This window comes from Brachyhypopomus gauderio, chromosome 7, assembly GCF_052324685.1.
Source record: "Brachyhypopomus gauderio isolate BG-103 chromosome 7, BGAUD_0.2, whole genome shotgun sequence".
In the NCBI taxonomy this organism is placed as follows: Eukaryota; Metazoa; Chordata; class Actinopteri; order Gymnotiformes; family Hypopomidae; genus Brachyhypopomus; species Brachyhypopomus gauderio.
The window spans coordinates 106,709-121,380 of record NC_135217.1 but is presented as its reverse complement, the minus strand read 5'-3'; the positions used below and the strand labels follow the sequence as shown (position 1 = coordinate 121,380).

The 14,672-nt window shown below is 48.0% G+C and overlaps 40 non-coding genes across 40 annotated transcripts; all 40 read right to left on the bottom strand.

The window, feature by feature from the left end:
* Nucleotides 1-187: 187 nt before the first annotated feature.
* On the bottom strand, nucleotides 188-277 carry trnar-ucu (transfer RNA arginine (anticodon UCU)). The gene is given in 2 exon segments: nucleotides 188-223; nucleotides 241-277. It is a non-coding gene; the product is annotated as a tRNA-Arg (tRNA).
* Nucleotides 278-357: 80 nt separating this feature from the next.
* On the bottom strand, nucleotides 358-431 carry trnat-agu (transfer RNA threonine (anticodon AGU)). Its single transcript has one exon. It is a non-coding gene; the product is annotated as a tRNA-Thr (tRNA).
* A 484-nt stretch (nucleotides 432-915) lies between these two features.
* trnat-agu (transfer RNA threonine (anticodon AGU)) lies at nucleotides 916-989 on the bottom strand. The gene has a single exon. It is a non-coding gene; the product is annotated as a tRNA-Thr (tRNA).
* A 559-nt stretch (nucleotides 990-1,548) lies between these two features.
* trnat-agu (transfer RNA threonine (anticodon AGU)) lies at nucleotides 1,549-1,622 on the bottom strand. Its single transcript has one exon. It is a non-coding gene; the product is annotated as a tRNA-Thr (tRNA).
* A 73-nt stretch (nucleotides 1,623-1,695) lies between these two features.
* Nucleotides 1,696-1,785, bottom strand: trnar-ucu (transfer RNA arginine (anticodon UCU)). The gene is given in 2 exon segments: nucleotides 1,696-1,731; nucleotides 1,749-1,785. It is a non-coding gene; the product is annotated as a tRNA-Arg (tRNA).
* Nucleotides 1,786-2,106: 321 nt separating this feature from the next.
* On the bottom strand, nucleotides 2,107-2,180 carry trnat-agu (transfer RNA threonine (anticodon AGU)). Its single transcript has one exon. It is a non-coding gene; the product is annotated as a tRNA-Thr (tRNA).
* An 801-nt stretch (nucleotides 2,181-2,981) lies between these two features.
* On the bottom strand, nucleotides 2,982-3,055 carry trnat-agu (transfer RNA threonine (anticodon AGU)). Its single transcript has one exon. It is a non-coding gene; the product is annotated as a tRNA-Thr (tRNA).
* Nucleotides 3,056-3,127: 72 nt separating this feature from the next.
* Nucleotides 3,128-3,217, bottom strand: trnar-ucu (transfer RNA arginine (anticodon UCU)). Its single transcript is given in 2 exon segments — nucleotides 3,128-3,163; nucleotides 3,181-3,217. It is a non-coding gene; the product is annotated as a tRNA-Arg (tRNA).
* A 396-nt stretch (nucleotides 3,218-3,613) lies between these two features.
* On the bottom strand, nucleotides 3,614-3,687 carry trnat-agu (transfer RNA threonine (anticodon AGU)). Its single transcript has one exon. It is a non-coding gene; the product is annotated as a tRNA-Thr (tRNA).
* A 73-nt stretch (nucleotides 3,688-3,760) lies between these two features.
* trnar-ucu (transfer RNA arginine (anticodon UCU)) lies at nucleotides 3,761-3,850 on the bottom strand. The gene is given in 2 exon segments: nucleotides 3,761-3,796; nucleotides 3,814-3,850. It is a non-coding gene; the product is annotated as a tRNA-Arg (tRNA).
* Nucleotides 3,851-3,930: 80 nt separating this feature from the next.
* trnat-agu (transfer RNA threonine (anticodon AGU)) lies at nucleotides 3,931-4,004 on the bottom strand. The gene has a single exon. It is a non-coding gene; the product is annotated as a tRNA-Thr (tRNA).
* A 392-nt stretch (nucleotides 4,005-4,396) lies between these two features.
* Nucleotides 4,397-4,486, bottom strand: trnar-ucu (transfer RNA arginine (anticodon UCU)). Its single transcript is given in 2 exon segments — nucleotides 4,397-4,432; nucleotides 4,450-4,486. It is a non-coding gene; the product is annotated as a tRNA-Arg (tRNA).
* A 1,024-nt stretch (nucleotides 4,487-5,510) lies between these two features.
* Nucleotides 5,511-5,600, bottom strand: trnar-ucu (transfer RNA arginine (anticodon UCU)). The gene is given in 2 exon segments: nucleotides 5,511-5,546; nucleotides 5,564-5,600. It is a non-coding gene; the product is annotated as a tRNA-Arg (tRNA).
* An 80-nt stretch (nucleotides 5,601-5,680) lies between these two features.
* On the bottom strand, nucleotides 5,681-5,754 carry trnat-agu (transfer RNA threonine (anticodon AGU)). The gene has a single exon. It is a non-coding gene; the product is annotated as a tRNA-Thr (tRNA).
* A 390-nt stretch (nucleotides 5,755-6,144) lies between these two features.
* Nucleotides 6,145-6,234, bottom strand: trnar-ucu (transfer RNA arginine (anticodon UCU)). Its single transcript is given in 2 exon segments — nucleotides 6,145-6,180; nucleotides 6,198-6,234. It is a non-coding gene; the product is annotated as a tRNA-Arg (tRNA).
* An 80-nt stretch (nucleotides 6,235-6,314) lies between these two features.
* trnat-agu (transfer RNA threonine (anticodon AGU)) lies at nucleotides 6,315-6,388 on the bottom strand. Its single transcript has one exon. It is a non-coding gene; the product is annotated as a tRNA-Thr (tRNA).
* Nucleotides 6,389-6,631: 243 nt separating this feature from the next.
* trnat-agu (transfer RNA threonine (anticodon AGU)) lies at nucleotides 6,632-6,705 on the bottom strand. The gene has a single exon. It is a non-coding gene; the product is annotated as a tRNA-Thr (tRNA).
* Nucleotides 6,706-7,095: 390 nt separating this feature from the next.
* Nucleotides 7,096-7,185, bottom strand: trnar-ucu (transfer RNA arginine (anticodon UCU)). The gene is given in 2 exon segments: nucleotides 7,096-7,131; nucleotides 7,149-7,185. It is a non-coding gene; the product is annotated as a tRNA-Arg (tRNA).
* An 80-nt stretch (nucleotides 7,186-7,265) lies between these two features.
* Nucleotides 7,266-7,339, bottom strand: trnat-agu (transfer RNA threonine (anticodon AGU)). Its single transcript has one exon. It is a non-coding gene; the product is annotated as a tRNA-Thr (tRNA).
* A 243-nt stretch (nucleotides 7,340-7,582) lies between these two features.
* trnat-agu (transfer RNA threonine (anticodon AGU)) lies at nucleotides 7,583-7,656 on the bottom strand. The gene has a single exon. It is a non-coding gene; the product is annotated as a tRNA-Thr (tRNA).
* Nucleotides 7,657-7,970: 314 nt separating this feature from the next.
* trnar-ucu (transfer RNA arginine (anticodon UCU)) lies at nucleotides 7,971-8,060 on the bottom strand. The gene is given in 2 exon segments: nucleotides 7,971-8,006; nucleotides 8,024-8,060. It is a non-coding gene; the product is annotated as a tRNA-Arg (tRNA).
* Nucleotides 8,061-8,457: 397 nt separating this feature from the next.
* trnat-agu (transfer RNA threonine (anticodon AGU)) lies at nucleotides 8,458-8,531 on the bottom strand. The gene has a single exon. It is a non-coding gene; the product is annotated as a tRNA-Thr (tRNA).
* Nucleotides 8,532-8,604: 73 nt separating this feature from the next.
* Nucleotides 8,605-8,694, bottom strand: trnar-ucu (transfer RNA arginine (anticodon UCU)). Its single transcript is given in 2 exon segments — nucleotides 8,605-8,640; nucleotides 8,658-8,694. It is a non-coding gene; the product is annotated as a tRNA-Arg (tRNA).
* An 80-nt stretch (nucleotides 8,695-8,774) lies between these two features.
* Nucleotides 8,775-8,848, bottom strand: trnat-agu (transfer RNA threonine (anticodon AGU)). The gene has a single exon. It is a non-coding gene; the product is annotated as a tRNA-Thr (tRNA).
* A 243-nt stretch (nucleotides 8,849-9,091) lies between these two features.
* Nucleotides 9,092-9,165, bottom strand: trnat-agu (transfer RNA threonine (anticodon AGU)). The gene has a single exon. It is a non-coding gene; the product is annotated as a tRNA-Thr (tRNA).
* Nucleotides 9,166-9,238: 73 nt separating this feature from the next.
* On the bottom strand, nucleotides 9,239-9,328 carry trnar-ucu (transfer RNA arginine (anticodon UCU)). Its single transcript is given in 2 exon segments — nucleotides 9,239-9,274; nucleotides 9,292-9,328. It is a non-coding gene; the product is annotated as a tRNA-Arg (tRNA).
* An 80-nt stretch (nucleotides 9,329-9,408) lies between these two features.
* Nucleotides 9,409-9,482, bottom strand: trnat-agu (transfer RNA threonine (anticodon AGU)). The gene has a single exon. It is a non-coding gene; the product is annotated as a tRNA-Thr (tRNA).
* Nucleotides 9,483-10,189: 707 nt separating this feature from the next.
* Nucleotides 10,190-10,279, bottom strand: trnar-ucu (transfer RNA arginine (anticodon UCU)). Its single transcript is given in 2 exon segments — nucleotides 10,190-10,225; nucleotides 10,243-10,279. It is a non-coding gene; the product is annotated as a tRNA-Arg (tRNA).
* Nucleotides 10,280-10,359: 80 nt separating this feature from the next.
* Nucleotides 10,360-10,433, bottom strand: trnat-agu (transfer RNA threonine (anticodon AGU)). The gene has a single exon. It is a non-coding gene; the product is annotated as a tRNA-Thr (tRNA).
* Nucleotides 10,434-10,676: 243 nt separating this feature from the next.
* On the bottom strand, nucleotides 10,677-10,750 carry trnat-agu (transfer RNA threonine (anticodon AGU)). The gene has a single exon. It is a non-coding gene; the product is annotated as a tRNA-Thr (tRNA).
* A 314-nt stretch (nucleotides 10,751-11,064) lies between these two features.
* Nucleotides 11,065-11,154, bottom strand: trnar-ucu (transfer RNA arginine (anticodon UCU)). The gene is given in 2 exon segments: nucleotides 11,065-11,100; nucleotides 11,118-11,154. It is a non-coding gene; the product is annotated as a tRNA-Arg (tRNA).
* Nucleotides 11,155-11,234: 80 nt separating this feature from the next.
* trnat-agu (transfer RNA threonine (anticodon AGU)) lies at nucleotides 11,235-11,308 on the bottom strand. Its single transcript has one exon. It is a non-coding gene; the product is annotated as a tRNA-Thr (tRNA).
* A 390-nt stretch (nucleotides 11,309-11,698) lies between these two features.
* Nucleotides 11,699-11,788, bottom strand: trnar-ucu (transfer RNA arginine (anticodon UCU)). Its single transcript is given in 2 exon segments — nucleotides 11,699-11,734; nucleotides 11,752-11,788. It is a non-coding gene; the product is annotated as a tRNA-Arg (tRNA).
* A 227-nt stretch (nucleotides 11,789-12,015) lies between these two features.
* Nucleotides 12,016-12,105, bottom strand: trnar-ucu (transfer RNA arginine (anticodon UCU)). Its single transcript is given in 2 exon segments — nucleotides 12,016-12,051; nucleotides 12,069-12,105. It is a non-coding gene; the product is annotated as a tRNA-Arg (tRNA).
* Nucleotides 12,106-12,332: 227 nt separating this feature from the next.
* trnar-ucu (transfer RNA arginine (anticodon UCU)) lies at nucleotides 12,333-12,422 on the bottom strand. The gene is given in 2 exon segments: nucleotides 12,333-12,368; nucleotides 12,386-12,422. It is a non-coding gene; the product is annotated as a tRNA-Arg (tRNA).
* Nucleotides 12,423-13,446: 1,024 nt separating this feature from the next.
* Nucleotides 13,447-13,536, bottom strand: trnar-ucu (transfer RNA arginine (anticodon UCU)). The gene is given in 2 exon segments: nucleotides 13,447-13,482; nucleotides 13,500-13,536. It is a non-coding gene; the product is annotated as a tRNA-Arg (tRNA).
* An 80-nt stretch (nucleotides 13,537-13,616) lies between these two features.
* trnat-agu (transfer RNA threonine (anticodon AGU)) lies at nucleotides 13,617-13,690 on the bottom strand. The gene has a single exon. It is a non-coding gene; the product is annotated as a tRNA-Thr (tRNA).
* A 390-nt stretch (nucleotides 13,691-14,080) lies between these two features.
* trnar-ucu (transfer RNA arginine (anticodon UCU)) lies at nucleotides 14,081-14,170 on the bottom strand. The gene is given in 2 exon segments: nucleotides 14,081-14,116; nucleotides 14,134-14,170. It is a non-coding gene; the product is annotated as a tRNA-Arg (tRNA).
* An 80-nt stretch (nucleotides 14,171-14,250) lies between these two features.
* trnat-agu (transfer RNA threonine (anticodon AGU)) lies at nucleotides 14,251-14,324 on the bottom strand. The gene has a single exon. It is a non-coding gene; the product is annotated as a tRNA-Thr (tRNA).
* A 243-nt stretch (nucleotides 14,325-14,567) lies between these two features.
* trnat-agu (transfer RNA threonine (anticodon AGU)) lies at nucleotides 14,568-14,641 on the bottom strand. Its single transcript has one exon. It is a non-coding gene; the product is annotated as a tRNA-Thr (tRNA).
* Between the last annotated feature and the right edge of the window lie 31 nt (nucleotides 14,642-14,672).

Below are 14,672 nucleotides of genomic sequence, written 5' to 3'. Positions count from 1 at the left end.
GGCTGAATGTCATGACCTAACAACTGCTTACATAATAGAAAGGCACCGCTGGAATTTGAACCCAGGACTTCCTGTTTACTAGACAGGCGCTATGACCAGCTAAGCCACGGCGCCACGCCATGGCTTTTTACTGTGGATTGGTGTCATTAGTGAGGAGCGATGAATTTTGTTGTTTTCAAAGCAAAAACGACTCTGGTGGGACTCGAACCCACAACCTTTGAATGGCCACACACCTGCGTCTAGAAGTCCAATGCGCTATCCATTGCGCCACAGAGCCCAGTATGTGTTAAAGTTTTGACAGTTGCTCTTCAGCATGAGGCTGAATGTCATGACCTAACAACTGCTTACATAATAGAAAGGCACCGCTGGGATTTGAACCCAGGACTTCCTGTTTACTAGACAGGCGCTATGACCAGCTAAGCCACGGCGCCACGCCATGGCTTTTTACTGTGGATTGGTGTCATTAGTGAGGAGCGATGAATTTTGTTGTTTTCAAAGAAAAAACGACTCTGGTGGTACTCGAACCCACAACCTTTGAATGGCCACACACCTGCGTCTAGAAGTCCAATGCGCTATCCATTGCGCCACAGAGCCCAGTATGTGTTAAAGTTTTGACAGTTGCTCTTCAGCATGAGGCTGAATGTCATGACCTAACAACTGCTTACATAATAGAAAGGCACAGCTGGGATTTGAACCCAGGACTTCCTGTTTACTAGACAGGCGCTATAACCAGCTAAGCCACGGCGCCGCGCCATGGGACTCGAACCCACAACCTTTGAATGGCCACACACCTGCGTCTAGAAGTCCAATGCGCTATCCATTGCGCCACGGAGCCCAGTATGTGTTAAAGTTTTGACAGTTGCTCTTCAGCAGGAGGCTAAATGTCATGACCTAACAACTGCTTACATAAAGGAAAGGCACCGCTGGGATTTGAACCCAGGACTTCCTGTTTACTAGACAGGCGCTATGACCAGCTAAGCCACGGCGCCGCGCCATGGCTTTTTACTGTGCATTGGTGTCATTAGTGAGGAGTGATGAATTTTGTTGTTTTCAAAGAAAAAATGACTCGGGTGGGACTCGAACCCACAACCTTTGAATGGCCACACACCTGCATCTAGAAGTCCAATGCGCTATCCATTGCGCCACAGAGCCCAGTATGTGTTAAAGTTTTGACAGTTGCTCTTCAGCAGGAGGCTAAATGTCATGACCTAACAACTGCTTACATAAAGGAAAGGCACGCCGGGATTTGAACCCAGGACTTCCTGTTTACTAGACAGGCGCTATGACCAGCTAAGCCACGGCGCCGCGCCATGGCTTTTTACTGTGCATTGGTGTCATTAGTGAGGAGCGATGAATTTTGTTGTTTTCAAAGAAAAAACGACTCTGGGGGGACTCGAACCCACAACCTTTGAATGGCCACACACCTGCGTCTAAAAGTCCAATGCGCTATCCATTGCGCCACAGAGCCCAGTATGTGTTAAAGTTTTGACAGTTGCTCTTCAGCAGGAGGCTAAATGTCATGCCCTAACAACTGCTTACAAAAAGGAAAGGCACCGCTGGGATTTGAACCCAGGACTTCCTGTTTACTAGACAGGCGCTATGACCAGCTAAGCCACGGCGCCACGCCATGGCTGTTTACTGTGGATTGGTGTCATTAGTGAGGAGCGATGAATTTTGTTGTTTTCAAAGAAAAAACGACTCTGGTGGGACTCGAACCCACAACCTTTGAATGGCCACACACCTGCGTCTAGAAGTCCAATGCGCTATCGATTGCGCCACAGAGCCCAGTATGTGTTAAAGTTTTGACAGTTGCTCTTCAGCATGAGGCTGAATGTCATGACCTAACAACTGCTTACATAATAGAAAGGCACCGCTGGGATTTGAACCCAGGACTTCCTGTTTACTAGACAGGCACTATGAGCAGCTAAGCCATGGCGCCGCGCCATGGGACTCGAACCCACAACCTTTGAATGGCCACACACCTGCGTCTAGAAGTCCAATGTGCTATCCATTGCGCCACAGAGCCCAGTATGTGTTAAAATTTTGACAGTTGCTCTTCAGCATGAGGCTGAATGTCATGACCTAACAACTGCTTACATAATAGAAAGGCACCGCTGGGATTTGAACCCAGGACTTCCTGTTTACTAGACAGGCGCTATGACCAGCTAAGCCACGGCGCCGCGCCATGGCTTTTTACTGTGCATTGGTGTCATTAGTGAGGAGCGATGAATTTTGTTGTTTTCAAAGAAAAAATGACTCTGGTGGGACTTAAGCCCACAACCTTTGAATGGCCACACACCTGCGTCTAGAAGTCCAATGCGCTATCCATTGCGCCACAGAGCCCAGTATGTGTTAAAGTTTTGACAGTTGCTCTTCAGCATGAGGCTGAATGTCATGACCTAACAACTGCTTACATAATAGTAAGGCACAGCTGGGATTTGAACCCAGGACTTCCTGTTTACTAGACAGGCGCTATGACCAGCTAAGCCACGGCGCCGCGCCATGGGACTCGAACCCACAACCTTTGAATGGCCACACACCTGCGTCTAGAAGTCCAATGCGCTATCCATTGCGCCACAGAGCCCAGTATGTGTTAAAGTTTTGACAGTTGCTCTTCAGCAGGAGGCTAAATGTCATGACCTAACAACTGCTTACATAAAGGAAAGGCACCGCTGGGATTTGAACCCAGGACTTCCTGTTTACTAGACAGGCCCTATGACCAGCTAAGCCACGGCGCCGCGCCATGGCTTTTTACTGTGCATTGGTGTCATTAGTGAGGAGCGATGAATTTTGTTGTTTTCAAAGAAAAAATGACTCGGGTGGGACTCGAACCCACAACCTTTGAATGGCCACACACCTGCGTCTAGAAGTCCAATGCGCTATCCATTGCGCCACAGAGCCCAGTATGTGTTAAAGTTTTGACAGTTGCTCTTCAGCATGAGGCTGAATGTCATGACCTAACAACTGCTTACATAATAGAAAGGCACCGCTGGGATTTGAACCCAGGACTTCCTGTTTACTAGACAGGCGCTATGACCAGCTAAGCCACGGCGCCACGCCATGGCTTTTTACTGTGGATTGGTGTCATTAGTGAGGAGCGATGAATTTTGTTGTTTTCAAAGAAAAACGACTCTGGTGGGACTCGAACCCACAACCTTTGAATGGCCACACACCTGCGTCTAGAAGTCCAATGCGCTATCCATTGCGCCACAGAGCCCAGTATTGTTAAAGTTTTGACAGTTGCTCTTCAGCATGAGGCTGAATGTCATGACCTAACAACTGCTTACATAATAGAAAGGCACCGCTGGGATTTGAACCCAGGACTTCCTGTTTACTAGACAGGCGCTATGACAAGCTAAGCCACGGCGCCACGCCATGGCTTTTTACTGTGGATTGGTGTCATTAGTGAGGAGCGATGAATTTTGTTGTTTTCAAAGAATAAACGACTCTGGGGGGACTCGAACCCACAACCTTTGAATGGCCACACACCTGCGTCTAAAAGTCCAATGCGCTATCCATTGCGCCACAGAGCCCAGTATGTGTTAAAGTTTTGACAGTTGCTCTTCAGCAGGAGGCTAAATGTCATGCCCTAACAACTGCTTACATAAAGGAAAGGCACCGCTGGGATTTGAACCCAGGACTTCCTGTTTACTAGACAGGCGCTATGACCAGCTAAGCCACGGCGCCACGCCATGGCTGTTTACTGTGGATTGGTGTCATTAGTGAGGAGCGATGAATTTTGTTGTTTTCAAAGAAAAAACGACTCTGGTGGGACTCGAACCCACAACCTTTGAATGGCCACACACCTGCGTCTAGAAGTCCAATGCGCTATCCATTGCGCCACAGAGCCCAGTATGTGTTAAAGTTTTGACAGTTGCTCTTCAGCATGAGGCTGAATGTCATGACCTAACAACTGCTTACATAATAGAAAGGCACCGCTGGGATTTGAACCCAGGACTTCCTGTTTACTAGACAGGCGCTATGACCAGCTAAGCCACGGCGCCACGCCATGGCTTTTTACTGTGGATTGGTGTCATTAGTGAGGAGCGATGAATTTTGTTGTTTTCAAAGAAAAAACGACTCTGGGGGGACTCGAACCCACAACCTTTGAATGGCCACACACACCTGCGTCTAAAAGTCCAATGCGCTATCCATTGCGCCACAGAGCCCAGTATGTGTTAAAGTTTTGACAGTTGCTCTTCAGCAGGAGGCTAAATGTCATGCCCTAACAACTGCTTACATAAAGGAAAGGCACCGCTGGGATTTGAACCCAGGACTTCCTGTTTACTAGACAGGCGCTATGACCAGCTAAGCCACGGCGACACGCCATGGCTGTTTACTGTGGATTGGTGTCATTAGTGAGGAGCGATGAATTTTGTTGTTTTCAAAGAAAAAACGACTCTGGTGGGACTCGAACCCACAACCTTTGAATGGCCACACACCTGCGTCTAGAAGTCCAATGCGCTATCGATTGCGCCACAGAGCCCAGTATGTGTTAAAGTTTTGACAGTTGCTCTTCAGCATGAGGCTGAATGTCATGACCTAACAACTGCTTACATAATAGAAAGGCACCGCTGGGATTTGAACCCAGGACTTCCTGTTTACTTGACAGGCACTATGAGCAGCTAAGCCATGGCGCCGCGCCATGGGACTCGAACCCACAACCTTTGAATGGCCACACACCTGCGTCTAGAAGTCCAATGTGCTATCCATTGCGCCACAGAGCCCAGTATGTGTTAAAATTTTGACAGTTGCTCTTCAGCATGAGGCTGAATGTCATGACCTAACAACTGCTTACATAATAGAAAGGCACCGCTGGGATTTGAACACAGGACTTCCTGTTTACTAGACAGGCGCTATGACCAGCTAAGCCACGGAGCCTCGCCATGGCTTTTACTGTGGATTGGTGTCATTAGTGAGGAGCGATGAATTTTGTTGTTTTCAAAGAAAAAATGACTCTGGTGGGACTTAAGCCCACAACCTTTGTATGGCCACACACCTGCGTCTAGAAGTCCAATGCGCTATCGATTGCGCCACAGAGCCCAGTATGTGTTAAAGTTTTGACAGTTGCTCTTCAGCATGAGGCTGAATGTCATGACCTAACAACTGCTTACATAATAGAAAGGCACCACTGGGATTTGAACCCAGGACTTCCTGTTTACTAGACAGGCGCTATGAGCAGCTAAGCCATGGCGCCGCGCCATGGGACTCAAACCCACAACCTTTGAATGGCCACACACCTGCGTCTAGAAGTCCAATGTGCTATCCATTGCGCCACAGAGCCCAGTATGTGTTAAAATTTTGACAGTTGCTCTTCAGCATGAGGCTGAAGGTCATGACCTAACAACTGCTTACATAATAGAAAGGCACCGCTGGGATTTGAACCCAGGACTTCCTGTTTACTAGACAGGCGCTATGACCAGCTAAGCCACGGAGCCTCGCCATGGCTTTTACTGTGGATTGGTGTCATTAGTGAGGAGCGATGAATTTTGTTGTTTTCAAAGAAAAAATGACTCTGGTGGGACTCGAACCCACAACCTTTGAATGGCCACACACCTGCGTCTAGAAGTCCAATGCGCTATCCATTGCGCCACAGAGCCCAGTATGTGTTAAAGTTTTGACAGTTGCTCTTCAGCATGAGGCTGAATGTCATGACCTAACAACTGCTTACATAATGGAAAGGCACCGCTGGGATTTGAACCCAGGACTTCCTGTTTACTAGACAGGCGCTATGACCAGCTAAGCCACGGCGCCACGCAATGGCTTTATACTGTGGATTGGTGTCATTAGTGAGGAGCGATGAATTTTGTTGTTTTCAAAGCAAAAACGACTCTGGTGGGACTCGAACCCACAACCTTTGAATGGCCACACACCTGCGTCTAGAAGTCCAATGCGCTATCCATTGCACCACAGAGCCCAGTATGCGTTAAAGTTTTGACAGTTGCTCTTCAGCATGAGGCTGAATGTCATGACCTAACAACTGCTTACATAATAGAAAGGCACCGCTGGGTTTTGAACCCAGGACTTCCTGTTTACTAGACAGGCGCTATGACCAGCTAAGCCACGGCGCCACGCCATGGCTTTTTACTGTGGATTGGTGTCATTAGTGAGGAGCGATGAATTTTGTTGTTTTCAAAGAAAAAACGACTCTGGTGGGACTCGAACCCACAACCTTTGAATGGCCACACACCTGCGTCTAGAAGTCCAATGCGCTATCCATTGCGCCACAGAGCCCAGTATGTGTTAAAGTTTTGACAGTTGCTCTTCAGCAGGAGGCTAAATGTCATGACCTAAAAACTGCTTACATAAAGGAAAGGCACCGCTGGGATTTGAACCCAGGACTTCCTGTTTACTAGACAGGCGCTATGACCAGCTAAGCCACGGCGCCGCGCCATGGCTTTTTACTGTGCATTGGTGTCATTAGTGAGGAGCGATGAATTTTGTTGTTTTCAAAGAAAAAATGACTCTGGTGGGACTTAAGCCCACAACCTTTGAATGGCCACACACCTGCGTCTAGAAGTCCAATGCGCTATCCATTGCGCCACAGAGCCCAGTATGTGTTAAAGTTTTGACAGTTGCTCTTCAGCAGGAGGCTAAATGTCATGACCTAACAACTGCTTACATAAAGGAAAGGCACCGCTGGGATTTGAACCCAGGACTTCCTGTTTACTAGACAGGCGCTATGACCAGCTAAGCCACGGCGCCGCACCATGGCTTTTTACTGTGCATTGGTGTCATTAGTGAGGAGCGATGAATTTTGTTGTTTTCAAAGAAAAAACGACTCTGGTGGTACTGGAACCCACAACCTTTGAATGGCCACACACCTGCGTCTAGAAGTCCAATGCGCTATCCATTGCTCCACAGAGCCCAGTATGTGTTAAAGTTTTGACAGTTGCTCTTCAGCATGAGGCTGAATGTCATGACCTAACAACTGCTTACATAAAGGAAAGGCACCGCTGGAATTTGAACCCAGGACTTCCTGTTTACTAGACAGGCGCTATGACCAGCTAAGCCACGGCGCCACGCCATGGCTTTTTACTGTGGATTGGTGTCATTAGTGAGGAGCGATGAATTTTGTTGTTTTCAAAGCAAAAACGACTCTGGTGGGACTCGAACCCACAACCTTTGAATGGCCACACACCTGCGTCTAGAAGTCCAATGCGCTATCCATTGCGCCACAGAGCCCAGTATGTGTTAAAGTTTTGACAGTTGCTCTTCAGCATGAGGCTGAATGTCATGACCTAACAACTGCTTACATAATAGAAAGGCACCGCTGGGATTTGAACCCAGGACTTCCTGTTTACTAGACAGGCGCTATGACCAGCTAAGCCACGGCGCCACGCCATGGCTTTTTACTGTGGATTGGTGTCATTAGTGAGGAGCGATGAATTTTGTTGTTTTCAAAGAAAAAACGACTCTGGTGGTACTCGAACCCACAACCTTTGAATGGCCACACACCTGCGTCTAGAAGTCCAATGCGCTATCCATTGTGCCACAGAGCCCAGTATGTGTTAAAGTTTTGACAGTTGCTCTTCAGCATGAGGCTGAATGTCATGACCTAACAACTGCTTACACAATAGAAAGGCACCGCTGGGATTTGAACCCAGGACATCCTGTTCACTAGACAGGCGCTATGACCAGCTAAGCCACGGCGCCGCGCCATGGGACTCGAACCCACAACCTTTGAATGGCCACACACCTGCGTCTAGAAGTCCAATGCGCTATCCATTGCGCCACAGAGCCCAGTATGTGTTAAAGTTTTGACAGTTGCTCTTCAGCAGGAGGCTAAATGTCATGACCTAACAACTGCTTACATAAAGGAAAGGCACCACTGGGATTTGAACCCAGGACTTCCTGTTTACTAGACAGGCGCTATGACCAGCTAAGCCACGGCGCCGCGCCATGGCTTTTTACTGTGCATTGGTGTCATTAGTGAGGAGCGATGAATTTTGTTGTTTTCAAAGAAAAAATGACTCTGGTGGGACTCGAACCCACAACCTTTGAATGGCCACACACCTGCGTCTAGAAGTCCAATGCGCTATCCATTGCGCCACAGAGCCCAGTATGTGTTAAAGTTTTGACAGTTGCTCTTCAGCATGAGGCTGAATGTCATGACCTAACAACTGCTTATATAATAGAAAGGCACCGCTGGGATTTGAACCCAGGACTTCCTGTTTACTAGACAGGCACTATGACCAGCTAAGCCACGGCGCCACGCCATGGCTTTTTACTGTGGATTGGTGTCATTAGTGAGGAGCGATGAATTTTGTTGTTTTCAAAGAAAAAACGACTCTGGGGGGACTCGAACCCACAACCTTTGAATGGCCACACACCTGCGTCTAGAAGTCCAATGCGCTATCCATTGAGCCACAGAGCCCAGTATGTGTTAAAGTTTTGACAGTTGCTCTTCAGCATGAGGCTGAATGTCATGACCTAACAACTGCTTACATAATGGAAAGGCACCGCTGGGATTTGAACCCAGGACTTCCTGTTTACTAGACAGGCGCTATGACCAGCTAAGCCACGGCGCCACGCCATGGCTTTTTACTGTGGATTGGTGTCATTAGTGAGGAGCGATGAATTTTGTTGTTTTCAAAGAAAAAACGACTCTGGTGGGACTCGAACCCACAACCTTTGAATGGCCACACACCTGCGTCTAGAAGTCCAATGCGCTATCCATTGCGCCACAGAGCCCAGTATGTGTTAAAGTTTTGACAGTTGCTCTTCAGCAGGAGGCTAAATGTCATGACCTAACAACTGCTTACATAAAGGAAAGGCACCGCTGGGATTTGAACCCAGGACTTCCTGTTTACTAGACAGGCGCTATGACCAGCTAAGCCACGGCGCCGCGCCATGGCTTTTTACTGTGCATTGGTGTCATTAGTGAGGAGCGATGAATTTTGTTGTTTTCAAAGAAAAAATGACTCTGGTGGGACTTAAGCCCACAACCTTTGAATGGCCACACACCTGCGTCTAGAAGTCCAATGCGCTATCCATTGCGCCACAGAGCCCAGTATGTGTTAAAGTTTTGACAGTTGCTCTTCAGCAGGAGGCTAAATGTCATGACCTAACAACTGCTTACATAAAGGAAAGGCACCGCTGGGATTTGAACCCAGGACTTCCTGTTTACTAGACAGGCGCTATGACCAGCTAAGCCACGGCGCCACGCAATGGCTTTTTACTGTGCATTGGTGTCATTAGTGAGGAGCGATGAATTTTGTTGTTTTCAAAGAAAAAATGACTCTGGTGGGACTCGAACCCACAACCTTTGAATGGCCACACACCTGCGTCTAGAAGTCCAATGCGCTATCCATTGCGCCACAGAGCCCAGTATGTGTTAAAGTTTTGACAGTTGCTCTTCAGCAGGAGGCTAAATGTCATGACCTAAAAACTGCTTACATAAAGGAAAGGCACCGCTGGGATTTGAACCCAGGACTTCCTGTTTACTAGACAGGCGCTATGACCAGCTAAGCCACGGCGCCGCGCCATGGCTTTTTACTGTGCATTGGTGTCATTAGTGAGGAGCGATGAATTTTGTTGTTTTCAAAGAAAAAATGACTCTGGTGGGACTTAAGCCCACAACCTTTGAATGGCCACACACCTGCGTCTAGAAGTCCAATGCGCTATCCATTGCGCCACAGAGCCCAGTATGTGTTAAAGTTTTGACAGTTGCTCTTCAGCAGGAGGCTAAATGTCATGACCTAACAACTGCTTACATAAAGGAAAGGCACTGCTGGGATTTGAACCCAGGACTTCCTGTTTACTAGACAGGCGCTATGACCAGCTAAGCCACGGCGCCGCACCATGGCTTTTTACTGTGCATTGGTGTCATTAGTGAGGAGCGATGAATTTTGTTGTTTTCAAAGAAAAAACGACTCTGGTGGTACTGGAACCCACAACCTTTGAATGGCCACACACCTGCGTCTAGAAGTCCAATGCGCTATCCATTGCTCCACAGAGCCCAGTATGTGTTAAAGTTTTGACAGTTGCTCTTCAGCATGAGGCTGAATGTCATGACCTAACAACTGCTTACATAATAGAAAGGCACCGCTGGAATTTGAACCCTGGACTTCCTGTTTACTAGACAGGCGCTATGACCAGCTAAGCCACGGCGCCACGCCATGGCTTTTTACTGTGGATTGGTGTCATTAGTGAGGAGCGATGAATTTTGTTGTTTTCAAAGCAAAAACGACTCTGGTGGGACTCGAACCCACAACCTTTGAATGGCCACACACCTGCGTCTAGAAGTCCAATGCGCTATCCATTGCGCCACAGAGCCCAGTATGTGTTAAAGTTTTGACAGTTGCTCTTCAGCATGAGGCTGAATGTCATGACCTAACAACTGCTTACATAATAGAAAGGCACCGCTGGGATTTGAACCCAGGACTTCCTGTTTACTAGACAGGCGCTATGACCAGCTAAGCCACGGCGCCACGCCATGGCTTTTTACTGTGGATTGGTGTCATTAGTGAGGAGCGATGAATTTTGTTGTTTTCAAAGAAAAAACGACTCTGGTGGTACTCGAACCCACAACCTTTGAATGGCCACACACCTGCGTCTAGAAGTCCAATGCGCTATCCATTGTGCCACAGAGCCCAGTATGTGTTAAAGTTTTGACAGTTGCTCTTCAGCATGAGGCTGAATGTCATGACCTAACAACTGCTTACACAATAGAAAGGCACCGCTGGGATTTGAACCCAGGACATCCTGTTTACTAGACAGGCGCTATGACCAGCTAAGCCACGGCGCCGCGCCATGGGACTCGAACCCACAACCTTTGAATGGCCACACACCTGCGTCTAGAAGTCCAATGCGCTATCCATTGCGCCACAGAGCCCAGTATGTGTTAAAGTTTTGACAGTTGCTCTTCAGCATGAGGCTGAATGTCATGACCTAACAACTGCTTACATAATGGCAAGGCACCGCTGGAATTTGAACCCAGGACTTCCTGTTTACTAGACAGGCGCTATGACCAGCTAAGCCACGGCGCCACGCCATGGCTTTTTACTGTGGATTGGTGTCATTAGTGAGGAGCGATGAATTTTGTTGTTTTCAAAGAAAAAACGACTCTGGTGGGACTCGAACCCACAACCTTTGAATGGCCACACACCTGCGTCTAGAAGTCCAATGCGCTATCCATTGCGCCACAGAGCCCAGTATGTGTTAAAGTTTTGACAGTTGCTCTTCAGCAGGAGGCTAAATGTCATGACCTAACAACTGCTTACATAAAGGAAAGGCACCGCTGGGATTTGAACCCAGGACTTCCTGTTTACTAGACAGGCGCTATGACCAGCTAAGCCACGGCGCCGCGCCATGGCTTTTTACTGTGCATTGGTGTCATTAGTGAGGAGCGATGAATTTTGTTGTTTTCAAAGAAAAAATGACTCTGGTGGGACTTAAGCCCACAACCTTTGAATGGCCACACACCTGCGTCTAGAAGTCCAATGCGCTATCCATTGCGCCACAGAGCCCAGTATGTGTTAAAGTTTTGACAGTTGCTCTTCAGCAGGAGGCTAAATGTCATGACCTAACAACTGCTTACATAATAGAAAGGCACTGCTGGGATTTGAACCCAGGACTTCCTGTTTACTAGACAGGCGCTATGACCAGCTAAGCCACGGCGCCACGCCATGGCTTTTTACTGTGCATTGGTGTCATTAGTGAGGAGCGATGAATTTTGTTGTTTTCAAAGCAAAAACGACTCTGGTGGGACTCGAACCCACAACCTTTGAATGGCCACACACCTGCGTCTAGAAGTCCAATGCGCTATCCATTGCGCCACAGAGCCCAGTATGTGTTAAAGTTTTGACAGTTGCTCTTCAGCATGAGGCTGAATGTCATGACCTAACAACTGCTTACATAATAGAAAGGCACCGCTGGGATTTGAACCCAGGACTTCCTGTTCACTAGACAGGCGCTATGACCAGCTAAGCCACGGCGCCACGCCATGGCTTTTTACTGTGGATTGGTGTCATTAGTGAGGAGCGATGAATTTTGTTGTTTTCAAAGAAAAAACGACTCTGGTGGGACTCGAACCCACAACCTTTGAATGGCCACACACCTGCGTCTAGAAGTCCAATGCGCTATCCATTGCGCCACAGAGCCCAGTATGTGTTAAAGTTTTGACAGTTGCTCTTCAGCAGGAGGCTAAATGTCATGCCCTAACAACTGCTTACATAAAGGAAAGGCACCGCTGGGATTTGAACCCAGGACTTCCTGTTTACTAGACAGGCGCTATGACCAGCTAAGCCACGGCGACACGCCATGGCTGTTTACTGTGGATTGGTGTCATTAGTGAGGAGCGATGAATTTTGTTGTTTTCAAAGAAAAAACGACTCTGGTGGGACTCGAACCCACAACCTTTGAATGGCCACACACCTGCGTCTAGAAGTCCAATGCGCTATCGATTGCGCCACAGAGCCCAGTATGTGTTAAAGTTTTGACAGTTGCTCTTCAGCATGAGGCTGAATGTCATGACCTAACAACTGCTTACATAATAGAAAGGCACCGCTGGGATTTGAACCCAGGACTTCCTGTTTACTTGACAGGCACTATGAGCAGCTAAGCCATGGCGCCGCGCCATGGGACTCGAACCCACAACCTTTGAATGGCCACACACCTGCGTCTAGAAGTCCAATGTGCTATCCATTGCGCCACAGAGCCCAGTATGTGTTAAAATTTTGACAGTTGCTCTTCAGCATGAGGCTGAATGTCATGACCTAACAACTGCTTACATAATAGAAAGGCACCGCTGGGATTTGAACACAGGACTTCCTGTTTACTAGACAGGCGCTATGACCAGCTAAGCCACGGAGCCTCGCCATGGCTTTTACTGTGGATTGGTGTCATTAGTGAGGAGCGATGAATTTTGTTGTTTTCAAAGAAAAAATGACTCTGGTGGGACTTAAGCCCACAACCTTTGTATGGCCACACACCTGCGTCTAGAAGTCCAATGCGCTATCGATTGCGCCACAGAGCCCAGTATGTGTTAAAGTTTTGACAGTTGCTCTTCAGCATGAGGCTGAATGTCATGACCTAACAACTGCTTACATAATAGAAAGGCACCACTGGGATTTGAACCCAGGACTTCCTGTTTACTAGACAGGCGCTATGAGCAGCTAAGCCATGGCGCCGCGCCATGGGACTCAAACCCACAACCTTTGAATGGCCACACACCTGCGTCTAGAAGTCCAATGTGCTATCCATTGCGCCACAGAGCCCAGTATGTGTTAAAATTTTGACAGTTGCTCTTCAGCATGAGGCTGAAGGTCATGACCTAACAACTGCTTACATAATAGAAAGGCACCGCTGGGATTTGAACCCAGGACTTCCTGTTTACTAGACAGGCGCTATGACCAGCTAAGCCACGGAGCCTCGCCATGGCTTTTACTGTGGATTGGTGTCATTAGTGAGGAGCGATGAATTTTGTTGTTTTCAAAGAAAAAATGACTCTGGTGGGACTCGAACCCACAACCTTTGAATGGCCACACACCTGCGTCTAGAAGTCCAATGCGCTATCCATTGCGCCACAGAGCCCAGTATGTGTTAAAGTTTTGACAGTTGCTCTTCAGCATGAGGCTGAATGTCATGACCTAACAACTGCTTACATAATGGAAAGGCACCGCTGGGATTTGAACCCAGGACTTCCTGTTTACTAGACAGGCGCTATGACCAGCTAAGCCACGGCGCCACGCAATGGCTTTATACTGTGGATTGGTGTCATTAGTGAGGAGCGATGAATTTTGTTGTTTTCAAAGCAAAAACGACTCTGGTGGGACTCGAACCCACAACCTTTGAATGGCCACACACCTGCGTCTAGAAGTCCAATGCGCTATCCATTGCACCACAGAGCCCAGTATGCGTTAAAGTTTTGACAGTTGCTCTTCAGCATGAGGCTGAATGTCATGACCTAACAACTGCTTACATAATAGAAAGGCACCGCTGGGTTTTGAACCCAGGACTTCCTGTTTACTAGACAGGCGCTATGACCAGCTAAGCCACGGCGCCACGCCATGGCTTTTTACTGTGGATTGGTGTCATTAGTGAGGAGCGATGAATTTTGTTGTTTTCAAAGAAAAAACGACTCTGGTGGGACTCGAACCCACAACCTTTGAATGGCCACACACCTGCGTCTAGAAGTCCAATGCGCTATCCATTGCGCCACAGAGCCCAGTATGTGTTAAAGTTTTGACAGTTGCTCTTCAGCAGGAGGCTAAATGTCATGACCTAAAAACTGCTTACATAAAGGAAAGGCACCGCTGGGATTTGAACCCAGGACTTCCTGTTTACTAGACAGGCGCTATGACCAGCTAAGCCACGGCGCCGCGCCATGGCTTTTTACTGTGCATTGGTGTCATTAGTGAGGAGCGATGAATTTTGTTGTTTTCAAAGAAAAAATGACTCTGGTGGGACTTAAGCCCACAACCTTTGAATGGCCACACACCTGCGTCTAGAAGTCCAATGCGCTATCCATTGCGCCACAGAGCCCAGTATGTGTTAAAGTTTTGACAGTTGCTCTTCAGCAGGAGGCTAAATGTCATGACCTAACAACTGCTTACATAAAGGAAAGGCACCGCTGGGATTTGAACCCAGGACTTCCTGTTTACTAGACAGGCGCTATGACCAGCTAAGCCACGGCGCCGCACCATGGCTTTTTACTGTGCATTGGTGTC